General features: G+C 39.6%; 1 protein-coding gene across 4 annotated transcripts in view; it reads right to left on the reverse strand.

The window, feature by feature from the left end:
- Positions 1-1,179, reverse strand: part of MCHR2 (melanin concentrating hormone receptor 2) — a 46,227-nt gene extending 45,048 nt beyond the window's left edge. Inside the window, exon 1 of one of the 4 annotated variants that reach the window (XM_001503901.4) lies at positions 1,032-1,179. The gene's annotated coding sequence lies outside the window, so the exon portion shown is untranslated. Of the gene's footprint in view, positions 1-407 lie in introns of all 4 variants that reach the window. The other 3 variants (XM_070223588.1, XM_070223589.1, XM_070223590.1) reach the window with 3 other exon arrangements.
- Between the last annotated feature and the right edge of the window lie 19,055 nt (positions 1,180-20,234).

Raw genomic sequence — 20,234 nt, forward strand, 5'->3', positions numbered from 1 at the left:
TTTGGGGCAAAACCTGATTAAGAAGCATGAGAAAGTACATTTCTGTCTTGTTGCTAAAGAAAGAACTTTTAGAAATTTCTCAAAGGCTCTAAGAAGCCCGAGACTGATGTGCTAAAGCCCACACTTCCTCCTTCCCACTCCCTCCAGTCCCCTGACAGCCGCTGACCGCCTAAGGGCACCGGAGGAGTTCAGATGACCTTGCAAGCTTCATGTGGCATAGGAGTAATGTGAAGTTAACCAAGCGGGGAGGGGGCTTCACAGAAGGCCGCCCAAAGGAGCAAACATGGCACACAGGGATTTACTGGGGAGAAGAACTGTATGTGGCTTTTCTAGTTCAGAGAAGGCATCCTGAACTCTTGGTTAGGAAAACACAAGGCAGTGATCAATGCCTTGCATTTGCCACTTACTTCAGTCTGCTTACTCCCGGAGAGAGGTGGGATGCACGAGCTCGGTGCGCTCCAGCTGTCTGAGCCGAGGCTGCTGCTTTCCTGAAAGCCATTCTGCCTTTCTCCTCCCACCTGTGTTTCCATTTTCTCTACTGAACATGAAAGCAGCCGGCCCCCCGCCCCACTCCGAGCCTCTACAGAAGCACACTCTCTACCTGGCCGGGCTGGGGAGAAGATGCTCCCAGAGATCCCACACCTGCAGGTGAGCCCGCCCCTTGGGAGGAGCGGCGGATGGAGCCCGCGCCAGGCGGTCCCGCCACGGAGCCCCGCCAACCCCCGGGCGCGGCCACTCTCGGTGCCCCCAGGCCCGCGGAAACGTCACCTGAGTGCTCACTGTCCTCCCCCCGTAGAGTGACACGGCGGCAAGCGGCCCGAACGCCCTTCTTCTCTTGGGATTGCAGACCTAGCAACCGAGCCCTCCTTGCAAAACCTCGCGCAGCTGATTCCAGCTGCGGGAAGGTGGGGAGGGGTGGGAGGTCTGGGCTGGAACCGCGATCTAAGACAGGTCCGGAGCTAACCCTATCTCCATTTCCAAAGGGAGGGGCAGCAGAAAGAAACGGCCGCAGCCCCAAACAGCGAGCTTACCCTTTTTCCACTTGAAGCGCTCTGCATCCAATCAGCACATCTTTATTGAGCGCCTGCTGTGTGCCTGGCGCTCTTCTAGGAGCTTGGGAGGCGGTAGTGAATAATATGTTAAAACATCTCTGCTCTGGCAACAGTGCTTTTTTTTAAATGACTCTGATAGTCACATAGGTTCCACATCTGACCTTCTTTTTATTTCAACAATTGTTTATTGATGTTCCAAAGGGAGGGAGGGAGGGAGGAAGAAACCTATACTACCACCAAGGAACTAGTTTGTTTTTAGGCACTTTGGCTTACCCTGATTAAATCTCTTAGGTATCCCCCAAACTATTAACCCAGCAAAATTTCTTGATAATGACTTTGAGCTTCATGTTTTCCCCTTGATCAAACCTGCTGGCCTCAGTTGCTGCTTAGCAAATAAGGTGGCATTTATAAAGCTGGAGCTGGATCGTTTCTTCTTCCCCAAGGGAGACACATAGGGTTCCTGGTTCCATCTCAGTGTCGTCATTTACTATCAGGTATATGACCTTAGGCGGATTCTTTAATGTCTCTGATTCTCCGTTGTTCCTTCTGTAAAATGAGGAGTGTGATATTTCCCTCATAGGGATGCTGGGAAGTTTCACTGGGATGACATATGCAAAAGAACTTAAACCAGGCCTGGCACGTAGAAAGGGCTCAGTAAATGGTCCTTTTGATAGTTAATGGTGATTATAGCATCTCTCAGAATCCTTCCTCCTTCTATAATCTGAGTCGTCAGAGTGGCATGGTGAAATGTCATGTGTTTACACATTACATTAGAAAAACCAGAAGAACTTGCAAGGTTGAAGAAACTGCCTCCGAAATTCAACAGATCAGAATTTTCAAAAACAAGTGTAGTGCCATTGATCATACATTTTAGAACTGAAAGTTACTTTAGAGTTAGTGTTTTATGCAAAAAGATATTGCCTCTAAATGAGTATGTGCTCTACAATCTCTAAAGAAAAACCAAGGGAATGAGTACAGAAAATTGAATTTAAAGAGAATTCAAAGTGGGAGACTTAGTGGCCAAGATCCTAGAAAGATGTGGGGATTGTTAGTAAGTTGGACAAGTAAATTGCATCACAGTGCCTTTGAGGAAAGAAAAAACAACTACCGGATCCATCTCTTAGGCTGATTCTTACCTGTTATTGAAACTTCCACTGCAATACCCTTATTGAAAGGCATTTTCTATTTCTCTGATAATATAGAAGCGCAGTCCACTGTGAGTTCCTACACCTTACATTTTCTCCAAGTTAAATTCTTGAAGTTTATTTCCCTGCTCAACTTTTTTGTCCCTGACTAGATTTTGAGTCTTTCCCAAGTAAATTCAAGGGTGGCTTGTCTTGCATTCCCCCGGGAGGCATCTATCTTAAAAAGGCAGTGTCTCTGCGATAATAATTTTTTGCCACTTCAATCCTTTGTTTCAGTGACTGATAATGATGATGACAATCAAATTTTATCTAATTATTTACACTGAATAAGGGATAAATAAATCTTTTTGTTGTTGTTGTCATATTGGAAAAGTGAAGAAACCGGTTTTTTTCTAGCCCAGTATGTTGCATTGTGTGTTACTAGGTACCAATAGCTAAAAGGCCTGTGCTAGGGGCCACTATTCAGGAAAATATCATCATATGAAATTTAATTGCATCCTTGCTTATGTTTGACAATTTTCATAGATGTTGATGGAGGATATGTGACCTTATCTTTTATTGCGGTGGCACATATACTTTAAAAAGTGTCATTACATATATTATTTATTTTTATAACAACTCTGGAAAGTACACAGGATGGGTGTTATCTCATTTTACTAATAGAGAAACAGGTAAAAGTTAAAGTGAATGATAGGCAGTGAAGGAGAGGCTGAGCCAGGAAGAGGATCCCATCCAGTTCTTACCCTGAACCGTGAGTTCTTTTGACGATGTCACCTGCTTCAGAGAGCACTAGGGGAGCCAGAACTCAGAGTTAAAACCCTCCTTTGAAATATCTGTGCCGTTTTTTCTTGTCTAGACACTGTGCTGGGGGATTGAGACAAACCCCTTCAGTGTTGGTGGCGGGGTGTGTGGGGGAAGCTGCTGCTGACCTGGTTTTGTCCCACTCTGGACACAGGCTTCTGACTATGCTTATCTGATAAACTTTCATCTGGTTCAAGAATTTTTAGTGGGGTTGATTGATTTGGCCTTATAAATGTAGCAAAAGGAATGAATGAGAGAACTGACCACACATGCTGATGCAAATGAGTTTCATTGTGCTCCACCCATGTATATACATTAAGAAACCTGAGATGAACTCTTAGAACAATGGACAATGATTTTCAAGCCTTGCCAGTCAGACTCCCTAAAACCTGCTTATTAGTCAGTCCCCATTTACCTTCTCATGGCTGCTGAATTTCACATCAATGACTTGTATGGCACCTAATTTCTAAATGACTAAAGTTTATTTTCCACTGCTGATGCCAGCCATATTTCAGAGTGATTTTGTAATCAGTATAAGAACATTTATTTTAAATAAATGACCAATGAATTAAATTGATCAATTTTAATTACTTTCATTGGTTTTTTCCAAAAATCACATATCTAATATTTACTATTAAAGTTATTCTGAAACCACATTGGTGTCAAAAATGAGAATGAATAGGCTGAAATACTGGTTAATCCATTTTCTCCTCACTTTTGAGAAATATGGAGCTCATATAGGAGAACTCCTTTTTCAAGCTTAGTTGCAATGCCAAGCACCAAAGAAAACACAGGGGTTTCAGGAAATAAGTCCCTTTTTATTTATTTTGGGTAACTGAGTCATTGTTGATATCTGTTTATATATTCTTTAAGGGGCCTCAGCATTTCATTCGTTTCAAAAACTCACATATGCTTATGTTCAAAATTCACCATTGGCAATGAAGTCTGTGCAGCAATTTATACTTTTTTCCTAGCTTTTTGAAGAATTCTCATAAATTCTCATGTATGCTGTCTTAGCAACCATAAATCTATAAAACCTAAAATGTGTTAAAATCAAGTGAAAAATTAGTCGACCTTTTTATGCCTTTTTCTTTTCTTAGGCAAACTTCTTTCTTTACATCCATTTGCCCATAGCTGGTTGGTCTACGGGAAAGTGTTATGTGTTAACTGCAGAGTTAGTAAAGCTTCATTATTCTTTGTAAGTGGTAATTAAGTGGTACTTTTTAAGGGCACACTTAAAGACATCCATTTCCAATGAGAAAATGCTCAGAGACTTGAAGAAAGTAGTCTATAAGGGTAGAAAGACAAGTGATGAACTTGACAATATTGACAATATTCTGCTCAATAATCTCTCAATCATATCTTGTGTGCAGTTAGCAAGCCCTGGCAAATACTCTTGGGGATAGGCCTGTGCTAAAGTTGGGATTTCACACCTTAAAGGTGTTATAATTTCCTGCTTAAGGGGTTAGAGATAGCTACTTAAGTCTAAATTGCTTGCAATCTTGTGGTATAATAAAGTTGTGCCAATATAAAGTTTTAGAAATTTTTAGAATGGGCATTTGCAAAAGTTAGTTTCAACTATTTATGAATTTAACAAATCTTATTAAAGAAGATTTTTGTTTTAATTTGAAATTCTGTCCATAACATAAAAATCATTCCCTAGAATAATTCATCCAGAGGCTAATGGATTGAATGCTTTCAATTTACCTTGAAGACTTTGTTTAACTGTCAGAACAAATTCACTCATTCATTTGATCAAACAACCAGTCAGCCAGGTAGACATCAATCAACCTACCATTTAGCCACTCAGCCAACCAACCTACCCACCAATCAGTCAGCCAACCAAGCAATCAACTAACCAACTAATCAGCCAATCAGCCAACCAAGTAATCAGCTGACTAATTGGAAACCAATCAAACAACCAGCCAACCAACTAACTAGAAAACAAACCGATTAGCCAATCAGCCAGCCAACCAAGGAGCCAACCCATCTACTACACACTAGTAATTATTCTAAGCACTGCGGGGTATAAAGATCAACAAGATATCATCCCTGCCAATGAGAAGGGATGTTTGCAATCTTGTGGGGGAAAATAAACACATAAATAATTATAGTAAAGCATGAAACAGAGGTATAATATGCATTTCCAGATAGAAATGAAACATGTTAATTCAGTATTCTTGACGGAGGTCTACTTTAATGGGTTTGTTCATTTTAGGGACCAGAATTTTGACTGGTTAGTGAGATGGAGAACACTCAGCCTAGCTTTCGTTCTTTGAAAATACAAGAGAGGTGCTTTAATTTGAGTTTTAAGAAAGACAACCACAAAAACTCACTGTGAACTACTGCCTTTAATCTTTGGAATGAGAATTACATACTGTGTCCTAACCAGTTACCCTAAGCGTAATTGCACATAATAAACCATATGTAATTTGGAAAGAAGATAGAATTTAATATCCAAATCCATCATCAAGAATTTTTGAAAAACTTTGACCAAGTAAATTCAAGTGAACTAATTCTTGTTTAATCCAGTTGCTATTTCTCCTGTTGCATCAGGTTCAGTAACCCTCTGCTGTGTCTCCATTGCTTCCTGGGCTAAGATAGAAATGCCAGGACCTTGTTTTCAGCCTCAGCTAATACACTTGCACAAGTTTCACAATGAGTTCAGAGTTTATATGGATAATTGTCTTCCAAAGTGCCCTGAGCAGTGCATGCTACTTACTACTCAGGTTACCATATATCTCAGTTTGCCTGGGACAATTCCAGTTCATGCTTTTGTCCCAGTGTGATTATTAATAATGCCTAATGCCAGTGACGTGAGCCCCTGGAGCTGCCACCTATGTGTCCCACTCACCCGATGGGGAAGGGGTAGGAGTGTTAGTCTACTCCTTTTGCCTTCAAGATTAGGTATGACCTGGAAACAGAGCAGAAATGTGGGTACCATGATACTCCCTGTGGGATACCATTAAATCTTCCTTGTGGCTACTAGCTCAGAATTCTAAGGTTTTACCATTTCATTTCCACATTAAATGAGCTTCATGAACATACACACACATGCACATTTTCTGAGAGCACAGAAGGCATGACTGTGTGGGAGGGTGCTGATAAGACTTCACAGTGGTGGTTTGAGCTGGGTTTTGGAGGATAAGCAGAGAAGAGGGTAGAAAAAAACATGTCATCCCATGGTATGAATGTATGCAAGGCGACCATTTGGTTGTATCTCCTTAGCACACAGGTCTTCGCATATATGTTACTGCTTATGAATCATAAACATGCCAACTTACAGCTGGTTATGTGGAAATGTGCTAGCTGACATGCATCTGATGGTAAAGTTAGCAGCGTGGATCCCCAAAAGGATCTTCTGCAAAGGGATCCACCCCCATAAATCCATCATCAGCAGGACCAACCTCACTCTGTCCAGGCTTCGGGTAGACAACAGGAGAATGAATGTGCTCCATTGAGTAATACCTCTCCAGTCTTAGGTTTTTCATGATTCTACTCTTAGAAAGGTCCAATTGTCAATTATATTGTAGTAACCTATATGACTCATTTTTAAGAGAAATTATGAAATGGTTAAAAGCTCACGTTTTTATATTTACAGCATTTATATTTTCATAGTATTGTTTTAGTAATTTTTAAAAGCCATTCATTTTATTGACACAGATACTCAGCAAATGATTTAATTTATCCAAGTTTTAGTAAAGAGTCACCATAAAGCCAAGGGGGAGATTGAAGAGATCTCACTGCTTTGCTATTTGCCTCTCAATCCTGGTGAATTTCATCTCTTTTCATTTTAAAGGTGCACATGTCCTTGTGTATTGAGCAAAAATTACTATACAGTAAAAAAGGCATACGGTATTTGACATATTCCAAATTTCAAAACATGTTTATAGCAGAACTGAGATTAAAATTTAGAGGCTCATCTAAAATCAGTCTTAATAGATATAATCTTTAAAAAATTTAGGGGAGCAGCATGTTAAGAAGATAGATCAAGGTATGAGTCTAGGTACGAATTAGAATCAAGTCCAAGGACCCCTTTTATAAGTTGCATGCTTTGTGGAAAGTCAGTTAATGTTTCTGAGTCTCAACTTCATCATGGACAAAATGAGGAAGTGAAAGTTGCCCTGCTCACTTTACAAGGTAAACGAGTGTGATTAAATACAGGAACGTATGTTATCAAGTGGTGGTAGGGGGCTTGGACCTTCAGCCTGTTTTGAGGTATACTCACGGAAGAAATAACATATATCCACCTGCAACGCTGGGTTTCTTTTTCTGTCTCTTTCTTTTGCTGACTCCAGTCTCTCTTTGCAGACTAAAGTCAAACAAGTTCAGGTGAACAAGAACATATGGAGAATCTGTCAGGATATCGCAGTGGGGATAAGGGGGCAGAGGGTGCTAGTCAATGGGCACTTCAAAGATAGCAGTCTTTGTAGATTCTACACCACTGGCCCCTGCACTTGCCATACCTGAGCATCTTGTTGGGCATAAAGATAAGTAAGACAGTTCCTTCCCTGAGGAGCTCACAATCCACTAAAGTGGACAGACACATACATAGGTTAGTTTCAATATAATGCAGTAAATAGCATAATAAAAAAGAAACAGTCATAGAGGAATGTGGAGGCACTTAGCTAAGTCTGACTCTCATCAGGTAAGTTTTAAGGGATATTTTAGGTGCTAAGGATATTGTGTGTGTCACAAAGATGATTATGGCAGAATTTTCAGGATTTACAAATGGGACAGAGGTTACATTTGTAAATGTATATGTACAAATATACATTTGTAAAATATACAAATGACATATACAAATAAATACTTCCCTGCTTGTAGTATACAAACAACAAGCACAGGTTTTGTTGTAAGACCTGTGCCTAAAATCTCATTGTGTCAATTATTTTCTGTATTTCTGAGCTTCAGTGTCTTTATCTATCACAAAGGGCTGATAATACCTGCCTCAGTCCACTGGAATGTGAGCTCTCTGAGGACATGAATTTTGGCCTCTTGTTCGTTACTGTATCTCCATCACTCAGAACATGGTAAGCATTTACTTGGCCCCTAGTAAGTGCTCGATAAATAATTGCTGAAGTTTTTGAATAAATGAAGGTGGCTATTCAGCTTCCAATCTTTACTTTCCCCCTAATTTTAGTGGAAAAGTCACAATAATGTCAAGGAAAGACTAGAGAGGCCCCACTGGGTTACTACGTGCTTCTCAATTCTAACCAGTTTCATCTCTTTGTCTTCCAAATGCATACTTCTAAAGGTACACTGTGTCCTTATGTATTGAGTAAAAATGTTTCCTTTATACAGGAAAAATGTGAAAGGTATATGAGCAGGCTATGTTCATGACACTGCCCTTGTGTATATCCATACCATCCACTATGTTGCAATGTCCATCCACATCGAGAAGTTTGTGAGGATCTGAAGACTCGAGTCTGACTATAAAGATGGCATCACCAAAAATTCTTCCTTTTTCTGTTTTTCAATGTTTTGGAGTTTCTCTTTTTCATGAGTGTACAGTTCTTCTGAAAACAACCTTTTCCCAAGTTGCCAAAGAGAAAATTATGAGTGTATTAGAGTAGATCACCTATCAGGCTACACCTTTCATGTAATTTCTCACTTAATGGATTGACATATTGCACATTTCACTGGGAAGCTGTCACATAAATATTATGCTAAAGAGTTGGTAGACCTGCACAGCTTGAAAGTTGGGTCTTGAAAAGAGAGGCAAGTGGCTCATTGAAAATTTGAGTCTAGCACCAAATGCAGTTCTCAGCACTGGCCACTTGGTGGCATTACCAACTAAGTCCCAACTCAAGAGGTCAGGGTCCACACAGATGTGTGATCCCTAATTTCTCCTTATCCATTCAAATTTTAGGACCTGCAAGAGGTGTTTGGTCAATCCCAGGGGTTAGGATCAACTTTTCTAGTTAAAAAAGAGGCTATAGTAAAGTTTTTAGTAAATTTCTTACTCTAGTTTATGACATTAGGACAGGCCCATAGTTAGCTGACACCTGGCAAGGTGAATAATGAAAATTTCTGCAATGTCTTTTAATAATCTTTAACTCCGTTCCACATCAGTCACACACTTTCTGGACTATATCCCAGAGCTAGTTATCACCTTGAACTTATCCATCTCTGAAATCTGCAACTCTGCTCTCTGACTGTAAACACCTACTGTCCCAATTTCACTGTAACTGCAAAGGTTGTGTTCTCTCAAAGACCCGTCTGTTGAGTTCTCTTTACTCTTTGATTCAGTCCAGACTCCATCCTGTAACCCCTGCCTCCGTTAACCTCTTTGTCCTTCTCAGATGCACCTGTAAGATCCTCTTCTACGTTTCCTAGCATCCCTGAGCTAGAGGTGGCTCTAGGACTAAGTTCTTACCAACAAATATGAGTGGAAGGGATGTCTTCAAATTCCACTTTTCTTTTTAAAAAGAAAATTCCTTGCTCTAGACTTCCTCTTCTCTCTTCCCCATTGGCTAGAACACAGATGAACCAGCTAACCAACTTTGCACAAATGAGGACAGGATGGAAGGAACCTAGGTCTCTGACTAAACTCATGAGTCCACATCTCCTGACCAACCTGGACTTTTTATCTTGTATATGAGAGAGAAATAAACTTCTAGTTTATGGAAGCCACTGTGAGTTGGGGTCTTTTTGTCACAGCTGCTTAAATTTTACCCTAACCATACAGGGCTCACCTGGAGAAACCCCATGCCTAGACCAACCCAGCTCTCTACCTTCTCCTCCATATTTACAGTTTGAGCGCTTCCTGAGAGAAGCAGCATACACTGATTCTTTCCGTTACATACAAACACTGGCTTTCCCATCCAGTTGGGCCCTCACACTGCCTGGTGGCCTTTTCTCACATCCTTAGTTGACTCTCCTATTCTCGCTGGTAGATTTTTCAACTCTTTCCTAAAACCATCTCCTATTTTACAAAGAAAATAGGAAAGATCAGGAAGTAACTCCTTCAACTTCCTGCCCCAATCAATGTAATTCCTTGCTGCTGTCCTAACATTTTTACCTCTTATCCTAATGGAGTTGCCTCTCTTCCCTTCCCTAACCTCATCCTTCTACATCTCCTGGGCCTCTTCTCTTCTACCCCCATGGGGACTTGACTCCATCAGTTTTCCTCTGGCTTTCCTGCACCATCAAATACTCCCTCCATGTTGAGTCTTTCCAATCAAAATTTAAGTATACCTATTTCCCATCTCCTATCCGAAAACAAAACTTTGCTTTGGTCCCATCAAATCAATGCCCTATCTTCTTCCTTTCATAGTCACACTCCTGAAAAGTCTTGTCTACACTGGCTGTGTATATTTTCTATATATACTGATTTTTTGGAGAATATTATTTAGAAAGCCAAATCTGGGAGCTGGGTGAAGGCTTTCTTTTGAAAAATTGCAACTCAATAAGTGCTTCCAAAGCTGACTTTTTTGGCACTACATTAAAAAATAGTTTGACGGTAGGTTTACAGCTGATTTTATACACAAAGACATACAGATATATAAATTGTGTCAATTTATCAATATATATGTTAAAAATAAACAAATGGAGGAGAAGAGACAAAATCTTCCTTACAGAGGAGTTCCAAATCATGTGCGTAAATACCAGGCCCCTTCCATAGGAATTGGAGCTTAATTCCCTCCTCCTTGAGTGTGGGCTGGACTTAGTGACTCTCTTCCAAAGAATAAAGTATGGAAAGGAAAAAAAACTGGTAACCAGTACAGCAATCTGGCAAACACTACCTTAAGCAAGTGATCAGTATTAACATCACTAGTGATGTTGTGTTACTATCACATGCTCTCTGTACTATGTGATGAGAAAGGCACTTCACATCTATGATATTCTTCCCTAAAACCCATAACCCCAGTGTAATCATAAGAGAAACATCAGGAGAACCCAAATTGAGGGACATTTTATAAGACATCTTACTAGTACTCCTCAAAACTGTCAAGGTCATCAAAAACAATGACAGACTGAGAAACTCATATACTGGAGACAACTAAGGAGACCCGATAACAAAATGCAATGTGCTAATCTAGATGAGACCCTGGAACAGAAAAAGGACATTAGGGAAAAAACCAGTGAAATCTGAATAAAGGATGGAGTTTATAGCAATTGTTATGGACTAAATGTTTGTGTCCCCCCCAAAATTAGTATGTTGAAACCCTAATGCCAATGATATGGTATTTGGAATTGGGGGCTTTGGGAGGTAATTAGGTCATGAGAGTAGAGCCCTCATGACTGGGATTAGTGCTCTTATTAGAAGAGGACAGAGAGCTAGCTAGCTCTCTTTCTGTCACGTGAGGATATAAGAAGTCGGCCCTTTGCAACCCAGAAGAGGGATCTCACCAGCACTCAACCATGCTGACACTCTGATCTTGGACTTCCAGCCTCCAGAACTGTGAAAAGTAAATGGTTTTGATGTTTAAGTTACCCAGTCTATGGTCATTTGTTATAATAGCCCAAAGTGACTAAGGCAGTAATGTACCAATGTCAGCTTCTTAGTTGTGACAAATATACCGTGGCTATGCCTGATGTTAACAACAGAGGAAACTGAATGAAAGGTATATAGGAACCTTCTGTACTACCTTTGCAATTTTCTGTAATCTAAAATTATTCTCAAAGAGAAAGTTTATTTAAAAAAGATTCCGGGGGCTGGCCCCGTGGCCAAGTGGTTAAAATTCGGTGCACTCCACTTCGGTGGCCCAGGTTTGTGGGTTCAGATCCTGCATGCGGACCTACTCAACTCATCAGCCATGCTGTGGAGCATCCCGCATACAAAGTAGTGGAAGATTGGCACAGATGTGAGCTCAGGGCTAATCTTCCTCAAGCAAAAAAAGAGGAGGAGTAGCAACTGATGTTATCTCAGGGCAAATCTTCCTCACAAAAAAATAAATAAGTAAAACATAAATAAATAAATAAAAATAAAAAAGATTCTGTAACATGGAAGACATTGAAATTCATTCCTATAAAAACACAGGAACTAAAGAAACTGTGGAGAACCAAATAGTATATACAGGTGTATTTTGAAATTTGTAGTTGAACTTTTGAAAATCTTGACTTGTGGAAAGAATATTTTGATGGTGCTCCTATTGTTTTACAATTTTTTATTGTCTAAATAGTTTATAACATTGTGAAATTCCAGTTGCACATTAATATTTGTCAAACACAATATAAATGTGCCCCTGGACCCCTTGTGCCCACCCTCCCCACCCCTTCCTCCTGGTAACCACTAAATTGTTCACTTTATCCGTAAGTTTGTTCATATTCCACATATGAATGAAATCATATGGTGTTTGTCTTTCTCTGTCTGGCTTATTTCACTTAACATGATGCTCTCAAGGTCCGTCCATGTGGTTGCAAATGGGACGATTATGTCTTTTTTTAGGACTGAGTAGTATTCTTTTGTATATATATACCACATCTTCTTTATCCAATCATCAATCATTGGGGACTTGGGTTGCTTCCACATCTTGGCTATGGCAGATAATGCTCCAATGAACATAGGAGTGCATAAGTCTCTTTCTGTTGTTGATTTCAAGTTCTTTGGATAAAGAGCCAGTAGTGGAATAGCTGGGTCATATGGTAATTCTATTTTTAATTTTTTGAGAAATCTCCATACTGTTTTCCAAAGTGGCTGCACCAGTTTGCATTCTCATCAGCAGTGGATGAGGGTTCTCTTTTCTCCACAACCTCTCCAACATTTATTATTTTTTGTCTCGGTGATTATAGCCATTCTAATGGGCATAAGATGATATCCAAGTGGAGTTTTGATTTGCATCTCCCTGATGGCTAGTGATGTTGAGCATATTTTCATGTACCTATTGGCCATCTGTATATCTTTTTTGGAAAAATGTCTGTTCATATCCTCTACCCCCTTTGTGATTAGGTTGTTTATTTTTTTGTAGTTCAGTTGTGTAAGCTTTTTATATATTACAGAGATTAACTCCTTATCAGATACATGATTTTCAAAAATTTTCTGCCATTTTCTAGGTTGTTTTTTCATTTTGATCTTGGTTTCCTTTGCCTTCCAAAAGCTCTTTAGTCTGATAAAGTCTCACTTGTTTATTTTTTCTTTTGTTTCCCTTGTCTGAGTGGACATCATATGTGTAAAGATCCTTTTAAGGCTGATGTCAAAGACTGTACTGCCTATATTTTCTTCCAGAAGTTTTATGTTTTCAGGTGTTGCCTTCAAGTCTTTGATACATTTTGAGTCTATCTTTGTGTATGGAGAAAGATAATGATCTACTTTCATTCTTTTGCATGGGGCTGTCCAGTTTTCCCAGCACTATTTATTGAAGAGGCTTTCCTTTCTCCATTGTACGTTCTTGGCTCCTTTGTTGAAGATTATCTATCTGAAGACGTGTGGTTTCATTTCTGGGCTTTCAATTCTGTTCCATTGATCTGTGTGCCTGTTTTTGTACCAGTACCATGCTGTTTTGATTACTATAGCTTTGTAATATGTTTTGAAGTCAGGGATTGTGATGCCACCAGCTTTGTTCTTGTTTCTCAGGATTGCTTTGGCTCTTCGGGGTCTTTTATTGCCCCATATGAATTTTAAGATTCTTTGTTCTGTTTCTGTGAAGAATGTCATTGGGATTCTGATTGGGATTGCATTGAATCTGTAGATTGCTTTAGGTAGTATGGACATTTTAACCATGTTTATTCTTTCAATCCGTGTACATGGAATATCTTTCCATTTCTTTATGTCATTATCAATTTCTTTCAGTAACGTCTTATAGTTTTCCTTGTATAGGTCCTTCACCTCCCTGGTTAAGTTTATTCCTAGATATTTTATTCTTTTTGTTGTGGTTGTAAATGGGGTTGTGTTTTTGAGTTCCTCTTCTGTTAGTTGGTTGTTAGAGTATAGAAATGCCAGTGATTTTCATACATTGACTTTGTACCTTGCAACTTTGCTGTAATTGTTCATTATTTCTAACAGTTTTCTGATGGATTCTTTAAGGTTTTCTATATATAAAATCATGTCGTCTGCAAAGAGCAAGAGTTTCACTTCTTCAGTGTCTATTTGGACTCTTTTTATTTCTTTTTCTTGCGTAATTGCTCTGGCCCAAACCCCCAGTACTATGTTGAATGAGTGGTGAGAATGGGCACCCTTGTCTTGTTCCTGTTCTCAGCAGGATGGCTTTCAGTTTTTCCCCATTGAGTATGATGTTGGCAGTGGGTTTGTCATATCTGGCCTTTATTATGTTGAGGTATTTTCCTTCTATACCCATTTTATTGAGAGTTTTTATCATCAACACATGTTAGATCTTGACAAATGCTTTTTCTGCATCTATGGAGATGATCATCTGGTTTTTGTTTCTCCTTTTGTTAATATTGTGCATCACATTGCCTGATTTGTGCATGTTGAACCCTCCCTGTGTCCCTGGTATGAATCCCACTTGATCATGGTGTACGATGATTTTAATGTATTGCTGTGTTTGATTTGCCAATATTTTGTTGAGGATTTTTCATCTATATTCATTAGCAATATTGGCCTGGAGCTCCTATTTTTAATTGGATAATTTACATTGTCAACTGGAACTGAAAGATACTGAGAAATCTTAAGGTCACAGTACTTAGATATCTGGCAAAATATTCAAAAGAATAATAAATAGAGGCTACTTTTTTTTCAAAAGTTTTTTTTTCCTTGCGAAAATCATTTGTCAAAGGGATGTACTCTAAATAGAGGCCAAAAGCAGTACCGTGACAGTATTTGGGGTGAAATATTTACACATTTCAAATAGAAAAGATTGGAATTGAGAATGTTCTCAATAATTGGCTCTGAGTTTACCAGGTACCTCAGCACCAGTGGAGACAGCATTTTATCAGATAAAAGTATAGAGAAGTGTGAATTTCAGGTGTCAGCAATTTCAAGTGTATTAACAACCAAAGTAAAATTTTGAAGATTACAGTTGATAAATAAATTAAAAATAATATCATATTGAAAAAATACATTCTTCAAGAAAATACTAGTGACATTTTAAGACAGATGCAACTAAGCAACTGATAGAAACACATGAATATGTACTCCAAACAACTGTTCCATTTTACTTTTAAAGCATTCGTAAAGTCAGTGTAACAAAATCTTTTAAAGAAGTCCTTTAAAGTACAGTGATGTATGTTATTTTTAATTTTTAGAGGTAATTTTGTTTTAAAAAACAGTTTTGAATAGAACTGCTAATGTAACAAAGTAGAACTACTAATATAGCAAAAAATTTGTTCCTCAAGTATTTTTAAGATGGTAAAATTTTAACTATTGTTAGCATACTCCTTTTCACTCTCAAACACACTTGTGTGGATCAAGTCTATAGTCACTCAGCATTATAGAGCTCCCTGAGCAGGCTGCAGGCAGGCACCAGGTCCTTGTTCATTGTTGCATCTCCAGCTTCTAGCATGAGGATACTTAGTACATGTTTGGTGAAGAGATAAATGAAGGAATGTACATTTTTGGACTGTGGAATGTTCAGTGGTGTTGCCGCTAAGAAAAGGTAAGCAGTAGCAAAGCTAGACGTCTGTGCTTTTCCTGTTTGCAGTATCTGGACATTTGACGCGTGCGGCTCACAGAGGAGAACCAGGCACGGGGTGGACCGCCTCCGCTCTCACACTTCCTCCCTCCTTCTTGGGTTCCTGTCTCCCCAATTTGTTATTTTGAAGTTTTTTAAATCTACAGAAAAAGTTGAAAGAATATTATAATTAATGCCATATTTCTTTCATCTAGGAAAATTAATAATAATTTTGTATCATCAAAAAGGCACTGAAATTTTCGCTATTGTTCCTAAAATGTCTTATTGTATAGCCTTTGTTTTCCAATCCTGTATCTCACGGAGCTTCATGCACTTTATTTGTGGGTGTCGCTTTTACCTCTTTTAATCTAGAACAGTCCACCACCATCTTTTGTTCATTTTTCACATAACCGACTTTTTTGAAGAGTCTTACAGAATGTTCTACATTCTGGATTCATCTCCTCTTCAGTTTTTAAAATATTATAAAGTAGATTAAGAACATGTGGCTAAGATTTCTTTCATTAGACAAGATGTTTTAGGGAACTGGGCTTTTTAGGTATAAATGCCAGTCATAATTGGAAAGTTTTCATGTAACATACAGGAAAGAGAGTCTCCTTTCCAGAAAGTCCAGGAAAAAAAAAATAGTTACAGCCGTGCACCGCATAACAATGTTTCTATCAAGGATGGGCTGCATACTATGGCGATCCCATAAGATTAGTACCATATAGCCTAGGTGTGTAGTAGGCTATACCATCTAGGTTTGTGTAAGTACATGATATGATGTTCATGCAAGGATGAAATCGTCTAACGAAACATTTCTCAGAACATAGCCTCTTCATCAAGTGATTCATGACTGTATTTCAATGAAGAAGTAATCATCCAGAATTTTTGATAATTTCTTCTTTTCAAAAATATTAAGTAAAATTCTCATTCAGTAATTTCAGAAGCACAATAACTAGATCTGAAAACAAATATTTTATACATTTAAAGCATGTTGGTTTTACTTTTTCAACAAACATTACATGTGAGCACATTTGGAATAAAATGCCCTGTCACCACGTGCTAATTATAATTTATGCTAATAGATAGCCAAATAGGATGATAAAGAGGTATTTTAATTTTATTCCATTTTCCTAGACAATATCATTTTTTTTGTTACTCTTGGTAGGGAATTAAGTGCATTCTTTTTCTTTTTGGCAAGGAATAAACCAAGCATAGGCATCAATCCAAATCAATTCTCCTCCCATTTAAACAGACTGACTTGTTGTATTGAATCAGTGAATAGCATTTATTTGGTTTTACTGCATTAGGTGATGAGAAAAGATAAAGAGAATATAGCAGGCATGGTTCCTGCTTTGGAAGATATTATTTTTTAATAGTATAAATAAGAGAAACACACTGATGTTTTTCCACTTTCCACTTTTTGTAGTGTGTGTGTGTGTGTAGATACACACACATACATAATATTATGTATAATAATAATACGTAATATGTATAATAATAATAATATGTATATATATTATATACATGTATAAACTTTTGGGATATTAAATTTTATTTTAAATGCTTGCTTATCCATGGCCTTAAATCAACCATCTTTCAGCATCTTGTGCAGAAGATGGTAGGCCCTCAATAAACCCCTTTTGCACAAATGAACTCAAATTTGCTCCATGCATATTGCTATTTTCAAATTGCAGTCACACATGGTCTGGGTGAATTTCATCTGCATTGAAATTTGGAGGAAGCTCTTGACAGATGACAGTGTGGGACCCTGCAGGGTGAGAAGAGAAGCGGTGCCAGACTTGTGGAGAATAACGTGACCTTAAAGCTGCCCTTGAAAGACGGCGGGAGTGTGCAGCTCACACAGCCTCCCCAGCACCTCCGCACGGGGCATTGGGTCCCAGGATGTACACGGGAGAAAACAATAACTCCATTAGCATTCAGAGCCACCCACGTCAAAGAGCTGCCTCCTCCGGTGTCATCTGCAGATGGGAAATCTGGGGATCTTTAGAGGGTTTTTATGATAATTATAATGCCACTTATATGCTCATTCTTCTCTTCAACATTGCTCATGAAGTAACTACCTAACCCATTATGCTGTTGTTAGAGGATGCAAAAAATTAAAATTATCCAATTTCTTTGTTTACATGGAAGTCTCACCCAGCAGCGTACATTTACATTTAGATAAAATGCGTCCCTCTGGCACCAAACAGTATTAGATCAGCCCCTCCACCTCTCTGAGATTAGTTTCTTCATAAGTAGAAAGGGAATAAAAATATCTACTCTGTTTATCTCTCAGGGTTGCTAAAAGATCAGATGAGAGAATGAATGTGTATGAAAGTGCTACGACATGTATTATTATTACTGTGTCCCCACCCCCACCCCCATATGTATATGACCTACACACATGGAGGGAGTATGGTCCTCAAGAGCATCACGTTCAAGCAGAGACTGCTGTGGAGAGTTGGGGTAAGCAGAACAGACTGGTGGGGGTGATGAAGGTTTATTCACTGGGGTCGGAAAGCTCCCAAGAAAGGCCTGGGATCCTTGTTTACAGTCAGGAAAGGAGACTGTGCTGATGGCTTCCTAGAGGCGCTTCCTTACTCTCTATCCATCCAAGCCCAGCTCAGCACTTCCTCCTTGGAGTCTGAGGTGGGCATCCCTGCCCAGAAAGACATTATGGTATGGTGGAAAGACTGAGAATCAGAAAACAAGAAACAGGGCTGGAATCCTGACTTCCCCTAAGTGAGTGTGTGACCTCGTACACAATACCGGAATCTTATTCTTATCCGTGTGACAATCTTAGCATTGTTGTAACAGTTGTGTAACACAGAAGGTGTGAAACAGCACACAGCAGGCTTTCAGAAATTGTACAGTTTGCTTCCCACACAACCTGAATATCTTCACTTTTAGAATGCAGATTATGTTTATCTTACAGAGGTGCTATTCAAACTAGTGAGGCTATATATGTAAGCCCCAGCACATGGACGATAATTAATTCATTGAGACTCCAACCTTGGGATGGTAATACAGTAAGAAGGGTTAAGAGGAAAATAGGAGGGGTTTGTGCCTCAGACAGAGGCCCAGCTCATGAGGAGAATAATCTGAGTTGTATGGAAGAGGGTTAAATTGAGGCTGCATGATCAATAACACCTAGGTACAACACCTATATTTGGTTTCTCCCTTGGTTTAAAAATATCAAGTGCCAATCATTAAGTATTTTCATGTCTGACTTGCCTGTTGACATTGCTGCTTAGAAGGGACTTGCATTGAAAAGCAGAGGGTCCTGTTCTCTTGTGTAAGTTGGCTGGAAGCTGAGCCTGCCACTCGGAATGCTTTCCTGATCTTTTTCACCTGGAGGAGAACTGGGAGTAGAAGTGGGAGAAACCCAGTGTTTTCTAACCAGTTTTTCATACTTAAAAAATTTAACATAGGGAGCCAGCCCCATGGCACAGTGGTTAAGTTCGGACGTTCCGCTTCTCGACAGCCTGGGTTTCGCCATTTCGGATCCCAGTGCGGACATGGCACCACTTGGCAAAAACCATGCTGTGGTAGGTGTCCCATGTATAAAGTAGAGGAAGATGGGCATGGACGTTAGCTCAGGGCCAGTCTTCCTCAGCAAAAAGAGGAGGATTGGCAGTAGTTAGCTCAGGGCTAATCTTCCTCAAAAAAAAAAAAAAAAATTAAATACGCCCCAGTCCCAATCAAGCTATAAGTCCTTTGACTCTACCTCCAAAATACATTGATTCTATTCACTGCTTTCCACCTCCCCTGCCCTATCCTAGGCCAAGCCACTCATCTCTTAACAGGACAGTGTCGAAAGTATTCTATGTGGTTCTGCTCTTTTGTCTTTTCCTCCCCGGAAGTAGATATAGTGATTGTCTTGATAACATCCGCTCACATCTCTCTACTGTGGCAGCTGTAGCTGTGGTTTGTGTGGGATTGGCCTCACCCCTTTCTCCAGGGCAAGCCCTGATGATTTGAAGCCTATCAGAAAATTCCAAGCTCTATTGTAACAGTAATTGATCGGACAACCCAGGACTAACCCAATCAGCCCCAGACATCCATCTGGCCAAAGGACTGGTTCAAGGTAGTCCAGTTAGTGCAAAGCTTAGGGAATTTGCCAAGTGGTGGATGAAGTCATCCTGTTCTCTCCTCCTGGGTGTGAAGGAGAAAGCATGAGGTGGTATGCAAACTGGTGGCCCTCTCACCCAGCCAGTTTGAGAACTGTGCACAGCCATGCCACAGGAGGAGGCAGAGCCAGTGGAATCTCAGAGAATTGGAGTAAAAATTCCAGTCAAACCATACCTAAAACCCATCTTCCTCTGAACATTTCAGTAACATGAACTAATCCATCCCCACTAAGCCGCTTTTGAGTCTCTTACAAAGTTTCCTAATGGCTACATTCCCCACACTATAGACAGAATGGTCTTTTCAAACGCAAATCAGACCAAGTCACGCCCTTTGATGCTGTCCAGTTCCTTGGTCTTTCCTTCTTCATTAGGTTCAACCTCAGTTTGGCTGTTGAGAGCCCAATTGCATAGACTAGAATTCGAATGGTGTCCCTGGAGTTTTTCAAGGCCCAGACCCAAGTCTGATCCTGCCTACTACTTGGTTGGTTCTCACTCCTGGGCTGGAAATGTCTTCTTCACCCTAGCCACCGGCTGGGATATGGACCCAAACTGCTAAATCACTGGACCATCATAAGTTGTAAGGCTGCTACC

This window comes from Equus caballus, chromosome 10 (genome assembly GCF_041296265.1).
Source record: "Equus caballus isolate H_3958 breed thoroughbred chromosome 10, TB-T2T, whole genome shotgun sequence".
Classification (NCBI taxonomy): Eukaryota; Metazoa; Chordata; class Mammalia; order Perissodactyla; family Equidae; genus Equus; species Equus caballus.